Source organism: Phyllostomus discolor, chromosome 7, assembly GCF_004126475.2.
Source record: "Phyllostomus discolor isolate MPI-MPIP mPhyDis1 chromosome 7, mPhyDis1.pri.v3, whole genome shotgun sequence".
Taxonomy (NCBI): Eukaryota; Metazoa; Chordata; class Mammalia; order Chiroptera; family Phyllostomidae; genus Phyllostomus; species Phyllostomus discolor.
Genome location: NC_040909.2, coordinates 100,010,847 through 100,018,963, shown reverse-complemented (window position 1 = coordinate 100,018,963; position 8,117 = coordinate 100,010,847). Strand labels below are relative to the sequence as shown.

Here is an 8,117-nt window from a genome sequence, read left to right as displayed (position 1 = left end):
TAGGACTGACTTGGGAGCCATTTAGGATTTTAAGCAGAGAAGGAAAGTGAGTTGACTCAATTTTAAAAGGATTAATGGAGCCCTGGCTGGGTGGCTCAATTGGTTGGAGCATTGTCCCGTATACTGAAAGGTTGTGGGTTTGAGCCCCAGTCAGGGCACACACTGAGGCTGTAGGTTTAATCCCAGTCAGGGTGTGTTTGGGAGATACCTGATGGATGTTTCTCATGTGGATGTTTCTCTCCCTTTCTTTTTCTTCCTTTCTCTAAAATCGATGAACGTATCCTCAGGTGAGGATTGTAAAAAAAGGAGTGGTGGAACGTGGTGTGGAGAGCGGATGGAGTGTGGCGGGCAGGGAGCTCGGCAGGGCCACAGCTGCAGCCGTGCTGGACGCCCACGGACCGAGGTGCGAGCGCTGGACGTGGACATGCTGCACGAGTTTTGAGGGTCTTGCTGACAGGATTTCCAGGTAGAATGGGACCTGCCTAATTAATAAGACTCCATGGGAGGAGAGAATTCCTGAAATGATTTAAATGAACGGAGAAGCAGACCCCCTGGCAATGGGTGAGGACACACCCGACTGGTGGTGTTGCTCTTGTATCAGCCAGGGGCAGAGCAGGTGCACAGTCCTTAGTTCATCCTGGCTTGTTGCCTGCGCTGGTGGCCAGAGCTGGCTCGTGGCGGGGGCACATTAAGTAAGTAAGTAAGTAAGTAAGTAAATAAATAAATAAATGGAGGAGCAGGAGTGAGGCTTAAAGTGCAGAGTGGGGTGCGACCATTGAGGAGGGGGAAACTTTGGGACATGGAAAGAAGCTAAAGAATTCAAGTCGTTTGTAGCATCTTGATGAAGTGCATGGTGAAAAAATCATTATTTTCTTATTTATTGAATTTATTGGGGTGACATTGATTACCAAAATTACACAGGTTTCAGGTGTACACTTCTACAATACATTGTCTGTATATTATATTTTGTATTCATCACCACAAGTCACGTTTTATTTTTTAATTACAGTTGACATATGACATTATGTTAGTTTCAGGTGTACATCCTTGTGATTAGATATATAATTTACTAAATGGTCATCCTGATAAATCTTGTATCCATCTGACACCATACACAGTTGTTAGAATATTACTGACAATATGCTGTATACTGTATTCCCATGACTGCTCTGTAACCACCAATTTGTACTTTTTAATCCCTTCACCTTTTTTACCCATTCCCCCAGCCTCCTCTTATCTGGTAACTGTCAAAAAGTTCTCCGTATCTATGAGTCTGTTTCTATTCTGCTTGTTTGTTTATTTTGTTTTATAGATTTAGTTACTGATAGAGATGTATTTATTGCCATTTTATTGTTCATATTTTTTATCTTTTTTTTCTTCTTCTTAAAGAAGACCCTTTAACATTTCATTGTAATACTGGTTTGGTGGTGATGAACTCCTTTTTCTTTTTCTTTTTCTTGTCTGGGAAGTTCTTTATATGTCCTTTGAATCTAAATTATAGCTTTGCTGGGTGGGATAATGTTGGTTGCAGGTCCTTGCTTTTCATCACTCTGAATATTTCTTGCCAGTCCCTTCTGGTCTGCAAAGTTTCTTTTGAGAAATCAGCTAACAATTTTATGGGAACTCCCCTGTAGGTAAATAACTGCTTTTCTCTTGCTGCTTTTAAGATTTTCTCTTTGTCTTTAACTTTTGCCTTTTAATTATAATGTGTCTTTGTGTAGGCCTCTTTGGGTTCATCTTGTTTGGGACCTTCTGTGCTTCCTGGACTTGGATGTCTATCTCCTTCACCAAGTTAGGGGAGTTTTCCATCATTTTTTCACACAGGTTTTCAATTTCTTGCTCTCTGTCTTCTGGTACCCCCTATGATGTGAATGTCAGTACACTTGAAGTTGTTGTAGAGGCTACATACACTAATCCTAATTTTTTTGGATTATTTTTTTCTTTTTGCTGTCCTATATTCCATTTGTATGGAAAAGCCACTGGAAACAGCTTGGGTGGGCCTGCAATTGGTTGAGGTGGCATCTCAGGGAATCATCAGAGCTGAGGGGTGAACAGTGTGAACCAGACTGATGGAGTCTCAGATATGACATCCGCTGCCCTGCTGTGAAGAGAGAGGGCTCAGAAAAGGGACGATGGCTTCTGCTAGCACTTCTGCCTGGGAGAAAGCTGCCCCTCTGGCTCTTGTCATGATGCCAGACCATTCAGTTCCTCCTCGTATGTCTCTGGTGCCTTTCAAGCTGCTGCTGGAGCTCAGAGGGAGTGAGTCTGAGTAAGTCTGTGCACAGGCCCTTTAAGGGGAACTGCCTTGGATACCAGAAGCCTCCCAGCCACCCAGCCACCATCCCTGCTGGTATTTACAGCCAGAAGTTACAGGGACTTCTGTTTCTGGTGCAGAACCCTGGGCTGGGGGGTCTGGTGTGGGGCTGGGACCACTTGTTCTTCAGTAGGGCCCTCTGTAGTGAGATATCACAATTTTTTTCTGTCACACGTGGGTGCGGGGTCAGCCTGTTCCACATCTCTGCGCCTCCCACCAGCCTTGCTGTGGTTCTTTATTTATATCCTCAGTTGTAGGACTTCTGTTCAGCTAGATTTCAGGTGGTTCTGAGTGATGGTTGTTCTGTTGTTTAGCTGTAAATTTGATGTGGCGTGAGAGGGTGTGAGTACCACATTCACCTACGCTGCCATCTTGATGGGAAGCCCGAAGACTTGTGATGTGATCAAAAGGTATGTGAGATTCCATTATGCTTTAAAGAGTGAAATTGCCCCCATTTAAAGAATGCAAAGAGAATGTCTTTGTCAGTAGTAACATGGCTAGTATAAAGGCAAAGATGTTTGAAAAATATGATCAGTCCAACAAACCTATTGTGAATGAGGGATAGAAGGGAGGGGATAGTTAGGGAAAATTTGGTGCAGAAGACATTGGCAGCATTTGGCAACCAATTTAGCATTCAGAATATGGGAGAGAAGACAAATTCACTACCACTCCAAAATTTGTACTTAGTAGAATTGAAGAGATGCTGGCAATCTTTTTAATACTTGAAAAGTAGAACTAGGGTAGGGTCATGCATGAAAAGTAAATAACCTGTCTTTTAAGAAATGTTTCATATCACAGATCTCATGGGAAGGCACTAGTCAGAGTGCATAAACTCCGAGGAAGAAAACTCAGGATTAAAGTTGCTTGGGAGGCTTACTAAAGTTGGGTGGAGTCACAGACAAAGAGCAAACAAATATCTCTTATTGTAATTAGAAAAAAGAAAGGGTCATTGCAGTGTCCTTAGATGATAAAAAAAAAAACAACTTCCAGAAAAGGAGGGACAGAAGGAAGCCAGAGTCTTTCTGGCAGCCAGTTCAAATAGGACTCTGAGAAGTCAGTGGTGCCCTATGATATCAAATTATATTCAAGTTTTAGGTGGGGTCTCTAAACCACGGGAGATAAAAACCCAGTTGGCGAGAGTGCTAGGATGACCTTCTCTTTCACAGATACCAGCATGGTTGGAGATTACGTTTCTCAACTCTCCTGAGAACATGTGCAGAACTGAAGGGAGAGGGAGAAGCATAAAATGAAGATGATGTAAGGGACATCTCTGAAGTTCATATCTATTTTAAAAAATTATTAAGCCCATCAAGTTTTGCTGTAACAGGGCATACAATTGACACCACTGGTCTATGGAAAAAGGTTTTATCTTTACAGGGAAATGTTGCCTTCAGTTTCTGTTTGCCTAAAATTCATGTATTCACTCATGCAACAAAACGTAGGTCCTGCTGTGTGTGTCCAACATTGAATTAGATTTTGAGGATACAAAATTGAGGAAGGTATGAACCTTATGCATAAGATACTCACAGGTCAATTGTGGGGTGAGCCATTCAAACAAGAAGTTGCAATACGAAGTGATGCCTTCAATAATCAAAGTAAAAAAATCATTTGGTCTTTGTAGTCAGACAACATTTAAACACTCACTTCACTGCTCCCTTCCTGTGTAAGCTTTGAAAACTTATCTCTGATTTTCAATGTGCTTATCTGGAAAATCCATACAATAACTTCTGCCTTGCATTTCAGGTACAGGGAGTCAAGATGTGCCAGGGCTTGTGGCCATGAAACAGGATGAACAGTAAAAAGTCTGAAAAAATCAGATAAGGGCTTTTCTGAGAGGATGTTGTTACAGTAGGAGAGTCAGGTGAAGTAGAGATAGGAAGAGATCTTTGACCTTTCAAATTTGGGTGATATCCTTATTTAAAACACAGATACCTGCTAACTACATTATAGCCTGCCATAAGACCCTTTCATGTAATCTTTATTGCAGCCACACTGTTACTGTTTTCCTACACACTCTGCTCTTTCCAGCTCTGAGCTTCATTGGGGTGTTTCCACCTTCTTGTAAATATCCTGCCCATTACAAAGGCTGCCTGATGCGGGAGACTTTTGTGTTCCAGCAGTCTGAACCCCTCACCTCTTTGACTTCCCTTAGCACTCTTTCTGCTTCGTGAACTTTTTCTATCATCATTTGTGTGCTTAGCCCTGGGTGAAAAGTTTATGGGGTCAAGACTTAATGTCGTATTCATATTTGTATCCTCTGAGAACTTAGCTCCACATCTCACACATTTTACATGTAGTGGATGGCACCTAAATATTTGTGAAATTGAATTTGGTCAGACAAGCCATTTATTGTCTTGTAGCCACAGGACAACAGCTAATCCGTGGTTGTAAAGGGGTCTGGATCATTGAATGAAGGCAGCTCTTTGAGCAGTTCATAACTGTGCAAAGCTGGTTAGTGTATCCTTTTGAGGAACAGGTTTTGTTCTGTTGCTGCATTCATGTTACCATGACAACCTTAACTTTTGGCACTTTCTGAATTTAGTGTCCTACTTAATTTCCTACATTTGGCTCACACAGAAAAGGGGACTTTGCAGAAGTGGTTAAATGAAGGATTTTGAGATGGGGAGATTATCCTGGGTTGTCTGGGCGGGATGCTGTGATCTTAAGAGTTTTTGTGCGAGGGAGGCAAGAGGATCCGAGTCAATAGTAGGAGATGCGGTGATGGGAGAAAGATGTTGGAGTGACCTGCAGAAGGGGCCACGAGCCAACGGGTGCAGGAATTTCCAGAAGATGAAAGAGTCAAGGAAATAAAATTTCCCCTGAAGCCTCCAAAGGAATGCAGCCCTGCCTACACCTTGATTTTAGATTCCTGATGTCCCAAACTGAAAGAGAACAGATATGTGTTGTCTTTTAAGCAGCTTAGTTTGTGGTGATTTGCTACCATAGAAATAAGAAACTAATAGAGTTGGGTAGCCCATTTTAACAGGTTTCAAAGACCACTTCATGGAATTGTTAAGCACAAATCCAATCAGTTATTTATCTGCTAGATTCCAGGCAATACTACTTCTTTTAGTACAAAAGGATGAAGTGGGAAGGAAGCATAGAGATTATCTAGTTGATTATAATGTAGTTGCTGTCAGAATTCCAATTCTGATGCATTCCAATCATATGATGTATTGATTCACAGGAAAACAAAGGTTACAGTATTCTCCAACCCAGAGAGTCCACTAGAAGTATATGTCTTAAGAGTGACAGAACCCTAAAACTTGTGTCCAGGTGTAAAACTTGTGTCCAGGTGGTATCTCCATGTCGATCAGGGGTGGGAGGATGGGTGTTCGTTCACTGAGCTTCCCAGCTCCCCACATGCTCTGTGGGCTTTCTCTTATTTCCATTTCAGAGCTAGTCCACGTGTTATCACTACCATTTTAAAGATGAAAAAGTTGAGACAAAGAAGTTAAATGACTGAAATCAAACGCTTACCAAATCCATGCATGTTGACTGCACCCTAAAAACTTAGGATGCAGGCACTTCCTGTAAAGACCCAGCAATCATGTTGCTTTCATTCATTCCTCTCAAAACTGCTCTGAAGCTAGCTTAGTAGTGCGACCTTACTTTACAAATAGAAAAGCTGACAGAGAGAGAACAGAAGCTGCCTTGCTCACCGCGCAGAGCCCACAGCAGAGCAAGAATTCCCAGGTACTGTCTTTAACTTTTGCCTGAGTGCCTGACGCAGGAAGGTTGCCCACTTGCACTCTTTTGCTGAGAAACCCTGAATTACCCAATCACAAGAGAAATGAAAAACATTTCTTTTTGCTTTATCCTCACTCAAGAATATGTTTTCATTGTTTTTTTAGAGAGACAGGAAAGGAGAGAGAGAAACATCATTGTGAGAGAGAAGCACCAACTGGTTGCCTCCTGCACACACCTGGGCCAGAGATCAAACCCACAACCTAGGTATGTGCACTGGCCGGGAATCGAACCCACAACCCTTTGGCTACAGGAAGATGCTTCAACCAAACTGAGCCACACTGGACAGGGCTGAAAACCATTTCTTATCAGGAAAAGAGGCATCTCATAGCTTCAATTCTGATAATACAAGAACAAAAACTTCTAACCCTGTCCCCTTGCCTCTTTGGTGGTAATGCTAAGAAAAAACAAACATTCAAAATTGTGAGCCTAAATTAGAGGAGAAGGGGAATATTAGGTGCATACCTTAAAATGTTATGCTCATTTTCTATAAGTGACTTTTCAGAATAATAATTCTGGAGAAGATCAGAACACATACAAATTATTTTAGAAGCAGAAAGAAGATGCTTATATCAAACTTCAGAGGTCCAACTTAAACACTAAATTCCTAATTGAACACAACACTAATAATTTTCATCATTACTTTGCTTGTGTATGGCTGAAAAAAATAGTTTATATGGCAAATTCATTGATTCCTCCAAAGAATATTCTAGGATTTGTGGGACTGTGTACAGTCCTTTTTTAACTTCACAGTCTAGCCTTCCTGTTGACTACTTCATTTGCTCACTGCTCCAATTGCTCCGAATCAATGCTGCTGTTCCCAGAAGTTTCTCTACAGCCCAGCTGTCTGATGTTGTGCCTTCAGTTCCAAGTGCACATGGTCGGTCCCAAAGCACTTGGTTCAAACTCATGTTGCTGCACAAGTGGTTTATATATTGAGTCTAACGACCACATTTGAGATACTCTGGCTCAGAGAAAGGGACTGGGACCTTCAAAAAATGCACTGGATTATCCACCAATATTTTTTTTAAAAGATTTTATTCATTTTATTTTTAGAGAGGGAAGGGAGGGAGATAGATTGAGAGAGAGAAAGATCAATGTGCGGTTGCTGGGGGTTATGGCCTGCAACCCAGGCATATACCCTGACTGGGAATCAAACCTGTGACTCTTTGGTTCGCAGCCCGAGCTCAATCCACTGAGCTATGCCAGCCAGGGCTTTCCACCAATATTTTTAACACAAAATTTCTTAATTAAAATACAGCTATTTTAATCTCCCAACAAGGTTTTTTGTAAGTGTGATACTACTTTTTACTTTGTTCCTGACTAAGACTCAGCTTCTAACATCTCTATCAAAATTCTTAGCTCCTCTCCTCGCTGGTTGCATTTACCCCATTAGGACATGAACTTCTCTTCCCCAGTCCTACACTTTGTCTTGCTGATTTTATACTATGTCAATATTTACATCCTTAGCTATTCCCTGAACAGACAAAGTAGGGTGCCCTGGGAGTTCAGAAGACAACACGTTGCAGGGGGAGGATGTGATCTATGGGGACAGTCTTAGATTGGACACACATGAGCTGAGGGACTCTGAACATGCTCACTCCCACCAACACCTACCCCGTACATTGTGTGGAAGGATTGGATGAGACACTGCAGGTAAAACACACAGTTCTGTGCAGTCAACAGACTGTGTGTTTTAGGGACATTTATTATGGTTAGAAACAAAGATGCGTGAAGATACTAGCAGGGACTTTTCAATAAAAATTGATAGGGAAGTGAAAAACTTTGCATTCCAATAAATGGTCTTGAAATAACTGGACGTCCACATACAAAAAAATGAACCTAGGCACAGCTCTTACATCCCTCCCAAAAATTAACACAAAGTGGGCCGTGAGTCTAAATGTCACACACACAGAACTGTACAAGAACAGCTCCTGGAAGACAACATGGGGGAAACAGCCAGATGGCCCTGATTTTGGTGACGACTTTTTAAATACAGCCCCAAAGAAATGAACCATACATGAAAGAATTGATAAGGCGGACTTCATTAAAACTA

General features: G+C 41.8%; 1 pseudogene; it reads left to right on the top strand.

Moving 5' to 3' along the window:
• The first annotated feature begins 546 nt into the window (after nt 1-546).
• LOC114514902 lies at nt 547-691 on the top strand (annotated as a pseudogene).
• The last annotated feature ends 7,426 nt before the right edge of the window (nt 692-8,117 follow it).